This window comes from Pleurodeles waltl, chromosome 6, assembly GCF_031143425.1.
Source record: "Pleurodeles waltl isolate 20211129_DDA chromosome 6, aPleWal1.hap1.20221129, whole genome shotgun sequence".
Taxonomy (NCBI): Eukaryota; Metazoa; Chordata; class Amphibia; order Caudata; family Salamandridae; genus Pleurodeles; species Pleurodeles waltl.
In genome coordinates, this window is record NC_090445.1 from 759,805,072 (window position 1) to 759,819,997 (window position 14,926).

A 14,926-nucleotide genomic window follows, 5' to 3' on the forward strand; every position below is an offset into this window, starting at 1 on the left:
AACCTTCTCTCTCAGAGCCCGCTCCAAGAGCGACCATTTTTTGATGAAGTGAAAGTATATGGTCTGTTGTTTGGGCCCATCAGTTGCCATCTCATGAGCATGCATGGTCTCAAGCAGTACAATTGATTGACACAGCAACCTAGCACTGTGTTGACTGTCTTTATTTTCACGAAGAACAAACTGTAGCATGATGCCCCTTATAAAAGCCTTCATTGCATCCCACAGTACTAGGGGAGATGTCATACTTGCATTGGCCTTCAAAAGATCCTGACAGTGAGCTTAACATAAGTTTGCAATAGTCAGAATTCGATAATAAGTAGCAGAGAAAAGGGAACTGACCTCACTCTACCATAGTCACTTGTAGGTTGAAAAATAACAATATGGGATTGTTATCTGAAGTAATCTTAGGGCAGACATTCATGTCTGCTTCTTGTATCAGACTGCTGCTATCAAAAACCATGACAATCCTTGAATAGTGTCTGTGTGGTGATGAGTAAAAAGTATAACCTGACTTGGTTGGATATAATGTCCTCCATACATCGTGCAATCCAGATAAATTTATTAGTTTGAGAATAGAAGGCCTTCTTTTCACCATATGAGGAGAAGCATGATGATTAGTGGAAGCAATACTATAATTAATAACATAGTTTAAGTCACCCATTACCAGTAGCTCCCCAGACCAATCAAGTAAGTCAAGACAAAGCAAGTCAAAAACCCCAGCTCATCCACATTTGGCCCATTAACTGTACATAGCATGTACCTCTGGCCATATAGTAACAAATGGGAAATCTCCCACCTATCCCTGTGATCCACATCTGTTTGTAAAAACCTTATATTCTAGGTTCTTGTCCACCAAGATGGCTACCCCACGAAGAGAAACAGTTTGAGATGGCGTTATACCCAAGATGCTTTAATAGTAATCGATCCTTATAGGCAGGGTAAGTTTCAGTTAGAGACAGTAAATATGGCTTATACATTTTATTCTTTTCCAGGACTAATTGACGTTAGCTAGATGAATTTAGGCCAGAAACATTCCAGCACATACATTTAAACCTACTCATTTGAAAAACCCATCTCATCCACTTAAGGTGTACCATCCTGAACCCAAAATACCCCTTTGCAATATAACAAACAGGCATCACATTATAAAGTAACCATTGATCATTCTGACTTATTTTCCCCTTCACCATAACAAATCCAACTGTGACAAAAATTGTCATTATAAACCTATGTAATAGACCCACCATCCTGAACCCTTCACATCTGATGAAAGGAATCATTCTCCTCCCCTTGACTGCTGATGACCATGACAGTCCTGAGAGACTCCCCCTCCCCATTGTCACCCTTATCCTGCCAACCACCACACTGCTACTAACTAAAGAGAGAAAAATCTGAAGGAAAAAAGGAAGAAGAAAAAGGAAACAAGTAAAAACACATCAAGAAAAGCTTAAATACAAACTATGACATGGGAAAACATATCAACATATGAATTCTATGATACGATTCCTTGAAATTTATGAAGTGCGCACACAGCATCTAGCTCTGTGTAACACATCTGTGTGAGGCCATCTTGGATGATTTTTGACCTGGTGGGTTCCTGTAAAAACACTTGTGCCCCAAAATCCTTAATGGGATCAATTAGTTGATGGAGCTTCCGAGGTCTGTCCATAGTTGTCTTACACAGGTCAGAGCAGACTGAAATCAGCACTGAGTCAACAGCAACAGTTGCAGCAGGGTGAGCCTTCAGTGAAATCACCTGTCTCATCAAAAACTTGCCACTGTAGATTATAATTGGGAGAGAATGCAGTGAGTTATTGCTGCCAGAAGCATCATTGATGTTCCGAAATAATGGAAGACGATGCACACGCTGGATTTATGAATCCATGTTTCAATCACCAAGATCAGGAAATGGCTTCCTGAATAGTTGTACTATAGACTGCCAGATATCATCACCCTTTTTTCCTTCTGCAATTCCAAGCATGCGGAGATTATTTCTCCTTTGGCGATTCCCCAAATCCTCAATTTTCGCCTGCACAAACACCAACTGCTGATCATGACTCTGCATAGATTTTAGAGTAGCTGTTCCAACCTCCTCTGTATGGCCCACCCGCTGTTGAAGTTTGGCCACATCTATAGCGAGAGAGTGACCTTGCTTGTTACCTCTGCTAGAGATTGTCACATTAAGGCTGTGTCTGCTCGAACTTGAGTGTAGTGCTGCTGCGCTTCAGCTCTCTGAGCCTGCACCAACTGAGTATCACTAAAAGAGAGGGCTTATGTACTCCACTTGTAGAAGGAGTCGTCGCATTTTCTGAGTTTACAGCTGGTGAGGAACAGACGGAAGGAACACCACAAGAGAAGTCTACTCTCTGGTAACAAAACAGTTTCATGGGTGGGAGAAATGTCAGGGCAGGGTTCACTCTGGCTCAGTCTGTTAACCCTTGTTGCCGATTGACTTGCAGAGCAGGCAGTAGATAGTCAAGAAATCAAAGACATTTGAGATGACCCAGTCACGAAGCAGCCTTCCTTTAGCCCCACTTTTAACTTCACTGTTTGCCACCTTTTGCTTACAGTGCAGTTACAGTTTTACTCAGCCAGTTAGGCTCTTTATGCTTCTTGCTGATGCCCTGATCCCTCTGAGAGGGCTGTTTGTTTCTCCTTGATTGAGGGTCACCATAGTCTGGACCCGATAGGCCCCCCATCGACTACAGCTACAGCCATATTGCAATTGGTAACAGGACTGCTGGCGCTAGGGACAGAGCTGGGTAACTTGTGGGCAACGGCAGATTAGAACTATTAGCATGCTGGGAGGGGAATAATGCAGGTGTCGTTCAGTGAGAAAGCCCACCCCACTGGAGGCACCTGGACCCACCCTCCACATCGCGCTGAGCTCCCTCATTTTGACTCACTGTAATGGCCAGAGACTCCAATCCCTGGTTGTTCACTGCCTCCTGCAGAGAGAGATTTAAAGCAGCCTCAGAATATTATTTTTCTTAGTTTCCAAGCATCCCCGCCCCAGTCTTGTTACTTTGTTGCAGGCATGAATAATCTACTGGTTTGACCATATTGTATCCTCTCTGTGTCAGGTGCTCCAGCAAGGTAGGCCAAGAATCAACCCCTGACATTTGCACCACTAATATCAGCGTGTCTGCCAAACAGGAGTCCTCCCCAGTGCAAATCGCTTCTTACTACAGGCACCGCACTGACAAGGCTTGAAGGCTCGATCATCAGTAGAAGTCATAAGAGTTTCCACTCCATCATCTGATGCATGCTGAGGATCAGAATCTCCCACACAGGGTTTTGAAGCGCTGCAACACACCCACCCGAACCACGGCAAATTCGGATCCTGAAGGGCCATATCGATGAAATTCGTCCCTAAGTTGCAGGCGGGAACGTGGGAGAAGTTTGAGCTGCTGAATCTGCCATAGGAGTGCTGGGAACCCCCACCCTTACAGCTGCCAGATAAATGCTGTGTGTGTGTGACCTCAGGGCTCAGGGAAGCAGCTGCAGACAATAAGCAGGTATTCAGGCATGCAGGTGAACCAAGAGGAGGGCAAGGCAAAACTGAGCAGTGCCAGGAAGTGCATCAGTGGTTGGCGATGGTTAGGGAGCAAATGGGAGCTGAGAGCTCACCTCTGCTGAATCAGCCTGCCATCTTCCTTTCCCGCCCTAGATTATTCTTAATTACATGAGTGGGTTCAATTGTGTAATTTTTGATAATTTAGCATCATAAGAATAATGCAGAATTACTGAAATTACTTTGATTCCTCCAGCTTAATTACATTTCTGCCCTTGTTTACCTATTACCTATATGTAAGTGCTTGCATCTAAGCCAGCTTTAGCTTTACAGCCTCATATCACAAAATCACAGGGTTTGTGGCCACAAATAAACTGATTATTAGGTAGAAAACCCTTTTATGAACTGGCATATTATTCCAACTTGTGAAGGACTTTGACAGTTGTTTCTGGATTGCAAATAGGAGGGGGCATGAGGAGTTTTTGAGCTCTGTTTTCTTTGTACCTATGACAACAATGATTTGTTGCCTGGTTACATGTGGCCACGCCCCAAAATCATGCTCAGAGGCCATTTAAATCCAGTGGCATGGCTAAGGCATGCCTATGTGCACACTATGGCGTCCTGTCTGCACCCAACGCCAGACACTTTGGGCCTGATTCAGAAAGGGCCTCCACACACATGACAAAGGCCCTGCAGCCATGGGGAAGTCTCCACACTCGGGGTGAAATCTCTGCAATGAGAATTTTCATGCTTCACTGATGAAGTTCATCATCTGTTCTTTTTGCTTTTGTCTCCCTAAGTAGGAAGGGTACGCCCAGGCATGGGTCCCATGCTGACTGTGCCACTGGATTCAAGCTAGCCTGGCTGATGAGGTGCGATACACTGAAACCAGTCCCAGGATGCTTGTTTCTGGTCCAGGGAGGACCTAGCCTGGCAGTTTGGGCTGGACTGTTACCATGGGGGGCAGGGTCAAGACTGAATTGTGTACGGCAGGGTCCAAACTAGGGTGGTGTGGTGGTCAACAAAAGGAATGGATTAAACCCAGATCTTTGTTACTGGGGGTGAATGTTTACACTGTTCAGCATTCCGTCCATCTTTTTGCATTCATTGATAAAGTGAGCATGATCTTACAAATAATTCAGTAGAAATACATAGGCCCTCATTATGATATTGGCGATAAATCCCACTTACCGCCATGCTGACTGCCGCCAACATACCGCCGCGGTGGCTGATATCCGTTCACCATATTATGACACAGACACACCAATCCATCACTATTCAGCCACAGACACAAGTCCGCCACACCAAAGGTCAGTGATAAACTGGCGGCATCAAAATCCACACCGTTACGCCAATAGAACAATGCCCATCACATTATTGTAGTGTGGTTAGTTTTACGTATCCTTTGCGCGTTAGCTTCAGGCTTTAGGCCTTTGTGCACTTTGCCCTGGATGTATTTTGTTCATTTGCTAGCAGCTTAGAGCCTCTGTGCACTTTGCTCTAAATGCTTTTTATTAGGCTTCGTACTGTTATTTTTCAAATAGCCAGTTCTACGGTTTTGTTTTTTATTCATATCACACTGTTTAGCCTACTTCAGCACTGGAGTTCTCCATAACACATTCACTCTGTGCTTCAGTCAAGGATACAGTCTGGTACATTGCCGATAGACGTGGTAGGAGTTTAGACTTGGCATTCCTGCGTAGGGACATTTTGTGATCACGCTGACATGTTAGTTATAAAATCACTTCCTTGTCCCAATACACGCAAGAGGGAGATTCCGACCAGGGAACCACAACTAGACGCTGACTGCCTTGTTGCAGATGCTGAACCAAGATCACAGGCCTTTGCTCAGGTATGAGGGCTGATGTCTCCCCAGTGACTCAGAAAGGCAAGTTAGAAGCTTAACATGCTGTGCTCGAAATAGATCAAGCAGAGGGAGAGTAGAAACTAATAGACACGATGATAGCTTTGTTCTTATGTTTTACTCTCCTGGTGACTATTTCAATCCTACTGTGTTGTATGGTTCTGGTTACTGCGGCTCACGCCTTATTATCTAAAATACAGTCATTTTATTAAAACATTATATAAAACCTATACTGTCTTTGTCATTTGTATATGAGATCATACTGTAAATGAGAGAGTTGGTTTGGATCTGAGTGACCACGACTTCCCTGAGAAGTTCCAAAGATGTCATGCGCTCGGCTGCCCAATCATCTCTTCCCAGTGGGAGAAATGAGGCACTGCTAGTTAGCCGGAGCAAAAAACGGATTTAGGGTGACAGAGTTCCTTACACGTGGGTCCGACTCAGTCCCCCACACCGTGATCGATCCTGCTGCCTAGAAATCCAGTAGTCTCATTTAGGATAATGAGAGCCCACGCGACATGGTGCCGCCAACGATTGGTCTGGCTCTAATATTTAGGTCCGACTGACTCTCTCGGTCTCATATATATTTTGACTCCTCGGTTCCGTAAGCGGAGACGTCCGTGGGGCTGAGGGTTTCCGCCACCACGGGATAGGTACATCCTATTACTTAGTGGTTGGTTGTTCAAGCTTGAACTTTAAAAGGAAAACCCCGATATTGGTGTGCCTTCTCTGACCTAGTGCTATTTTTTACAAATGGCGAATCCTAATGTAGTGAATATAGCAATCAATATGCAACAACCGCTCAGAGGACATCTGATAGCACATGGACTGACGGTCCAGGGGGGTCCGGTCACTTTTGTGGTGGACGCCCATGCAGCCTATAGAACAAAACTTTTTTATTCTTGGGTCGTATTTCCAGCAGTTGATGGGGGTACAAACACTTTTCACGAATACACTGTTGCGAATGTCCCTGGACAATACAGGGCTTATGCATACTTAGAGATACCTTTATCTTATCAAGAACACCATAATTGGCTTGATGGCACCCTCCCACACACAGTAGCACAAGTTAGGTTAGGTCCACTGAGTAATGATGGTCCTACCTGGCCTTTATTGGCTACATATACACCTCATCCTGCGGCTGCTCAATTGACAGTGGTTGAAGTTCGTCGTTTATATACAGACTTAATGGCTACATATAGACGATTAGTTCAGTTTGTCATGCAGACACTAAATACTAATGCAGCGCGTGCTGCTCCGGCGCACCCACAGGCGGTGGTTCCGGGTATCAATCCGGCCACTGTACACTCAGTTATGGGTAAGGTACCGGCTAAACGTGAGGAAACTCCATTTTGGCTGGCACAAAAAATTAATACGCTGGAAGCAGTGTTTCCTCATACGGGACCTCAGGATAAACATAGAATATTGACGATGTGTTTGCCGTATGGGATGGTTCCTCCGGTGGACCTTTGTAATACCTGGGGCACGGTGTTTGCCGCGCTCTACACTACGGCACACGGTACACCGACATTAGCTAATTTACCGGAAGTGCTTAAACAAATTCAAGATGAATATGGGGCTGCCCCTGCCTTAGATTTGGGCATGCAGTTAATGGGCAATTTTGCCGCAGTTTCTTCTATTATTTTGAGTAATCTCAAGGGAGAGGCAGTAGCACTAGCAGTACGAATGCGTCTTCGGGACGTTCCGCAGATTAATCAGGAGCGGGAACTTCCGAGAATAATAGTAGAGACATATTACAGTATTGGTCGCGATAGCCTAGGGGCTAGACCGCAAAAACCCCAATTACAGGGTAAAAATAATAAAGACAATGCTAAACAACAGCAACCTGAGGGTACTAAAAAGCGCTGGGAAAAGAAGCAGCAAACACTTAAGAAAGATGGGGGACAGTCTCCGCAACCGGAGACCCCGCAGAATAGGTATAATCTCAGGAATAGGGATAATTTGAAGACGCCTGATAGATATCAATATACTGATACACGCCAATCTCGTTCCTTTCAGGACTCCTCAGAGAAGAGAAGTGAGAGAGGTTGGGCGGTCAGAGCGGAGAACGGAGTACGTGAAACCAAGACAGGATTCACAAAGCTCAACTGAGGTTTCTATTAAACAAGAAGAGAAACCGCTGCAACAAAAACAGCAATTTAAAAAGAAGAAAGTGGCAGCAGTCTCAGTTAGACATGCCGCTCAAGAAGACAGTTCTCTTGACGAACAAGACATGGGCGTTGGCACTGTTAGACAGGGCGGCAGAGGTCACAATAGTTCGCCGGAGTCTTCTAGAGCATCTGGAGGTGAAAGCCACTGATGACTTCATACAAGTCGAAACGGCGGATATGCGAGTCTCTGATCCTGATAGAGTATATAAAGTGACTCTGCGATTAGAAGGGGACATTGACCGCATTGTACACGCCATCTTTTGGGACCATGTGGTAAAATCATATGGTGTTCTGCTGGCCGAACAGGATTGGCCACCAGACTTTGTTCGCGACTGTCCGGTTGGGGAGGAGGTTATTACACCTTCCTTCTCACCACTTGTTCCGAGAGAACTAGCGGAGTCCTATGGTAAAACATGGGCTCTAGCACAGGCTCCCGCCCTATATAGAAATAACGTGGGGTGGGATAGACAATCACCTTATCATGTAATTCCAATAAAGGGCGAACCTCAGCCACAGCCGCAGTATCCTATCAAATTTGAGGCAAGGGCATCGGTTAGGAAAATTCTTACACAATTGGAGTACCAGGGTGTAATTGAGCCCTGTGTCTCGCCGATGAATAATTCCTTGTTTCCGGTTGCTAAACCGGACCATTCATATAGGATAGTGGTGGATTACAGACATTTAAATGGTCATACACGCACATAGCAATACAGAATTCACATAGCGCAGCGCTTATGAATAATATAGTGCGTAAGAAATACAAAACAACGTCAGATATCTCGAATGGATTTTTCTGCCAAAATATAGCGCCCGAAAGTCGGGACTATACCAGTCTCAGTGCGTTTGGCTCTCAGAAAAAGTTTTGTCGTTTGCCTCAGGGGTATAAGAATAGCCCAGGACTGTTTTCGGCTTGTGTGACTGAAATGCTGCACAAGTTGGACCCTGAAGCGTTATCATATGTTGATGACATATATCTGAGAGACGATGAGCTTATGCAACATCTAAGGCGTGTATCGCGCATTGTTGTGGGGTTTGCGGAAATTGGCTATAAGTTTAATTTTAAGAAATCGAAGATTGCCTTCCTCAGCGTCATTTTCCTGGGATATGAGTTGTCGAGTGAGGGCAAGAGCTTAGCGCAACATTTTTTGGAGAAATTTGCTTTATTGCAGCCTCCTAATACGGTTAGGAAGCTCCAGTCATTGTTGGGGTTTCTGAATTTTGGCAGAACTTACATTCCTGATTATGCTACGCGCATAAAACCCTTATATGAGTTGATTCGTCCGAATTTTTCGAGTAGATTTTGGACGATTGAGCATACACACATACTACGAGAGTTACAGACTGATCTCTTAGTAGTTAAACACTTACACACACGGGACAATAAGACACATTTAGTCATCAGGGTGATACCTGGGGCTGTTGGGTTTACATATGTCACCTTTAATGAGGGTGAGACAGTCCCGATTGCATACAAGTCCCAATTGTATTCTGCAGCAGAACAACGATTTGCGAAAACTGAGAAAATACTCACTGCCGTACAGATGGCTGTGATTAAAGAAAGACCGCTTGCTCAGGGCCAACGCATTATTGTCGTTTCCCCGATTCCGGCCTTAGAGGCTGTTACAAAAGCGAGTGTTCCTAATTCGAAAGCTTTACACCCGCGATGGATACAATGGTCTACATCTTTGACAGCCACTGATGTAGATTACATATTTGACCCTAAACGGCAGACTCAAGAATTTCTTCAATATGAAATGGAGTACCCAGTCCCTGCTGGCACATTGCCTATTGACCAATATCAGGTGGTCATGTATACCGATGGCTCTGCGCAACCAGCGGTTGGGACTAAACAACAGTATTCTGCTGCATGTGCGGTGGTGAGCGGCACGATGGAGGGGGAAGTGTTATGGCCCGACATACTTATACTAAAACCTTGGGAGATTGCACAGCACAGCTGGCTGAGCTCAAAGCTCTATTGTTAGCGTTGGAGCACGCGGATCCGGCGATTTTAACCTTGCTGGTCTGTGACTCCTACTACTGTGTACAGTCTTTCAATGAATATCTACACTATTGGAAGTTGAATGGGTTCAGAGATTCTAAAGGCAACACCATTAAACACAAATTGTTGTGGGGTAAGGTTGCGGATCTGAAGGAGACGCTTCCTAAGGTCCATGTTGTACATACACTTGGACACCAGCGCGTTGGAATACACGTTGCTGGGAATACTTTGGCTGATGAAGCCGCGAAATCGGCAGTGGCTGTCGCCACTGTGGCCGCAGTGACTCGTTCGAGTTCCAAACCACACACAGAAATTTCGGCTGCCATAAAAGCTACGGCTGATGGCACGTCCTTTCCTAAAGGATTTCCTTCTAAATATGGTTACTGCTTGAGTAGTGCGCTGAATGCTGTTGTTAATATTTCAGGCATTGGTGTACGTGAACTACCCAATAAAATTGAGAGACCTCGATTAATTTCTGCAGCACATGAGGGGGTGGCGTCTGCACATGCTGGTGTGGCTGCCACGATTTAACTTTTACAGGCTCGTTACTGGTGGCCTGGTCTCTATAAAGAGACAAAGCAATATGTCCTTTGTTCTGACGTTTGTCAACAAATTAAAGCTTCGTTGGCTAGACGCCCGCAGCAGATGCCCCTTCTGATTTCGAATAAACCTTTACAGTGTGTGTACTTGGATCATTGTGGTCCGCTGACACCAGATAGTGCATACAAATATATTTTGGTTGCTGTAGATTCGTGCTCCAGATTTGTGTGGGTCTGGCCACAACGCTCGGCTGACGCTAGGACTGTTATTAAAGATTTGCGCATCTTTGTCGATACATTTGCAGTTGCGGCTTTTCATTCGGACCAGGGCCCTGCTTTTGCCTCTAAGGCATTCAGGGACACCATGGCTTCGTTGGGGGTCCAACTCCAATTCTCGTCTCCATTTCATCCCGAGGGAAATTCTGTCATGGAGCATTTAAATCGTAATTTAAAGCAATCCTTAACGGCCAGGGTTATAGGTACGGGTCGTAGTTGGCTAGCCCACCTGTATGGAGTACAGAGAGCACTTAATAACTTGCCTAGACGGTCACTGGGGGGTCGTACTTCATATGAGTGCCTGTTTGGAACACGAATGTATGTTCCTGATCTAGATGGTCCTGGTGTGGAGGCGGCAGATACGCCCTTTGACATAAATGATCGTGTCACTGTTTTGCAGGATTTACAACAATTCCGTGACGATAACTCTTCTGCAAGTGCTGCCTCCTCAGGAATTAAGGATGAGCCAGTAATTCCTACTGGTTGGATACCCAGGATTGGGGATCTACTGCGTGAAAAGGTTGCAGTAAATAAAGAATTTGGTCCTTCTTATCGAGCACCTGTCCCTCTGTTAGGGGTTAGCGGCACGAGAACTGTGCTTTTACCGCCGCTGCAAGGGGCCAAAGGAAATCGCTTTGTTTCCATTGATAATGTCAAGTTACAACATGTGGCCGATTCTGCACAGCAGACCAAGAGGGACACCCAGTAGTTCCGGAATCCCTCTCACTACTGGGGAAGAAGTCCCTCTGCAGGTGATTTACACCGACGCTGTTTCCACTCCGAGCTTGGGGAGGGTGGAAGATGATCTTGCGATCGTTCCACAGACGACGATTAATATGGAATCTTTTGATCAAGTTGCTGTACGTTCTACTGATGTTTCTGAACATGTGGTTTATAGCGTGGCTAGGCGAGAGGCCATCTGCTTCTTTGTTCAACTGCCTCTGGCTGCTTCAACGACACTGATGATGCAGTGTCCAGCTCCTCGTCCTCGATGTCTTCAGTCCGAGGTCCACGTAAGCTGCTGTGTTGGCTTAAACGCACATATTTTGTTTTTCCTTGGAACTATTTGTGGCTTTTTATGGCTGTATTGACTCTTTTTTGTGGTTGGGATTTGTGGTTACTTTTTTTCTAGTAATACATGGTCATTTTCTTCCTGAATGATCTGACATTGAGCACGTGGAGACTGTGTTAAAACCACATTTTTCATCTCATATGGTTCGAAGAGACTTGTCCAATGTAAACATTTCTGCAATACCGATTCCAGATGGGATTGTGTGGGATAAAGTAATGTTTGATATATATGGTCCCATTGAATTGATTCAAATACCGTATGTCCTCAAGTTATCAATGAATGATATTGTTATACCAGGCATTGTTTCTGATGATTGGGATGTGAAGACAGTAGATTCTATGCTGACAGATTTGCAATATTATACTGTCTATGACGATGAAGATGCTTACCAATTTAGAGATAATCATGGTGACATGTTTTGCTACAACTATTATGGACACCACTTTATTCATAAAGCTAGTAGCCCTAAGTCCATATTTAATTATGTGCAATGGGAACATTGCTCGACTCCTCCACAAGGGAGTTCGAAAACGTATTATGATAAATTTGCATATTTTTCTGGGCATAATCAACGAAATGCTAAGTCTTACTATTTTAAAGTTACTCCGTATTCTAATAAGCAAATGTTATTGACCAATACTAAATTACTGTATTCAAATTTGTTTGTATCTAAACTTTCGGTCAAGGGGTATGAATACTGGTTTAAGACTGTTGACTTGAAAAGTGTTTGGGGTACGAAAAATTGGCAGATGCAAGGCAGGGACACATTATTTAGAGCATGTATTATCCCTGTGCAGATGATTTTCCTCAATGACACAGTACAACAGACTAGCTGTTTGGGCTTGGCGACAATTAGAGAGTTAAATTTGCCTAGTATACCTGTCCCTTCCAAATTAAACAACTGGCAGCACTATGTGAATGCTACTTTTAGTGAATTTACACATTGGGTCCAGAATGGTACGCTTAACACTTCATCGATACATCCGGGCGGGTGGTTATTATGGCCTGTAGACACTAATAAGTGTCATCAACGTTTTGTCACCTCTTCAGGGGGGTTCAGGACTAGTAGGGCAGACCCTCGTTACATTTCACTACAACATGCTGATATTATAACTACATACAGCGTGGGGAAGCTTTGTCAGCAATGGTTGAAGTCATCCACGCTGGATGCAGTTAAGTCACATCTCACGTTACTGTCTAATGATACTGATTTACAAGATTTTTTGTCAGGTCCCAAGGTACCACGGAAGAAAATATTTTTATACGAAGTTTATAATGAGATTTGGAAGCTTTCACAACAGGAGGCTGCAGCCCGGTTGAGGCAGATTGATCAGGAAAACCTGATGCAGACTTTGGGGGTCATTCTGACCTCGGCGGTAAAAGGCTCTTACCGCCGGTCAGAAGTCCGCCATTCTACCGCCGCGGTAAACCGCCACGGTCATTCTACCCACAACTTCCAAACCGCCAAAAACCCGACATCCACGGAAGGCCGCCTCATCAGCGGTGAGCGATAAACTGGAGATGACCAAACCTCCACCGTCACGCCAACACAAACACGCCCATGCCATTACGACCCACGAAGCGGCGGTCTTTCAACCGCGGTATTCCATTGGCGGTACACACCGCCGCGGTCAAAATACACACACCTTTACAAAACACAGCCACATTGGACAATTCCAAATACACACACCTGATACACATACACACACCACACCCACACATCCAATCAACTATAAAACACACACCCACATCACCCACAAACCCCCACTACTAGAAATTCGGAGAGAAGGCGAGAGAGAGAGAGAGAGAGCACAGCTATCGTAAACCCCAACACACAGAGGAACACAACATCATCACCCACACTACATCCACGCACAAAACACCACACACCACCACACACACCACACTCATCACCACAAACAACCACCCCATGGCACCCCAAAGACACCCCAGGTTCTCGGACCAAGAACTCAGGGTCATGGTGGAGGAAATAATTAGGGTAGAGCCCCAGCTATTCGGCACACAGGTGCAGCACACCACAATAGCCAGGAAGGCAGAGCTATGGCAAAGGATCGTCGACAGGGTCAACGCTGTGGGACAGCATCCCAGAAACCGGGAAGACATCCGAAAGCGCTGGAACGACCTACGGGGTAAGGTGCGGTCGATGGTGTCAAGACACAACATCGCTGTGCAGAAGACTGGCGGCGGACCCCCACCCACTCCACCCGAATTCACAGCATGGGAGCAAGAGGTCTTGAACATCCTGCATCCTGCGGGCCTCGCTGGAGTAGGCGGAGGAATGGACTCTGGTAAGTCTAATCCCAAATACTTCACCCCCCCCAACCACCAGCATGCCAACCCGCACCCCCACCCTCACCCCCAACCCCCCAGCACACATCCTCCCTGCCAATGTCTCACCAGCACAACCCACCCAACACAACACCAATCCCTGAATGCCAACACAAACCATGGACACCCATCACCCAAGCATGACCACTGCACATACCCATCCCCCCCCAAACCACCCTCACAACTCCTCCCACAAGGGAATGCCAGCACTGGGGGACAAGGGCACCCACAAATCGCACGCCATGGCACACACAGAAGCAATAACCATACTCTTTTACCCCTGCAGGGCCCGAACGCCAACACACCGGCCAGGAGGGTTCAGATTTGTCCATCCCGCCCCCAGAACAGGCCCCCAGTGATGACAGCAGCTCTGTCGACCTAGAACCTGATGAACAGCCCGGACCATCGGGGACCTCTGGACAGTCGGTTCCCCACACACAGACACAGGCCACAGCAGACCCAACCCCCTCTGAGAATACCAGCACAGCTCCCACCCAGCGGGCCCATGCCTCTGTCTCCAGGACGCGTCAATCAGCGGTGTGTCCGCCACTACAGGGCACCCAGGCTGACCCACCACCCCAACAACAGGGACCTGGGGGCAGTGGTAGTGGGCACACCGTCCAGGGGACAGAGGCCCGGGGAAACAGGGCAACTGGGAGGGCTGCTGTGCGAGAGGGGGTTGACCGGCCCAGGGAACCCACTCTCCAAGAGGCCCTCACCACCATCATGGGAGCATACCACCGCTCCCAGGAGACGATGGCAACGGTACTGGCCAGGTTCCAGGAGATCCAGGCACAGCAGGAGGAACGGTACATGGGGTTCAGAGACGAACTCCGGAACATCGGTACCGCAATGGGGACCATCGTCCTGGCCCTCAACCAGATAGTCACCACATTGCAGGACCATGTGGCACCCCAAAGGGCCCCTGTCACCAGCCTGGACGACGAACAGCCTACCACCTCCGCCGGCGCTAGTGGACAGGAGGCCCCCACACCACGACAGGCCACCAGAACCCCACCTCCTACTGAAGATCAACCACCCCACAAGCGGAACCTGTGATCACACAAGAAGACAGAGTAGGATGCCAAGACCCCCGCCAGCCTAAGATACCCCCTGATGTCATCCCACTGTCCCACATTGTC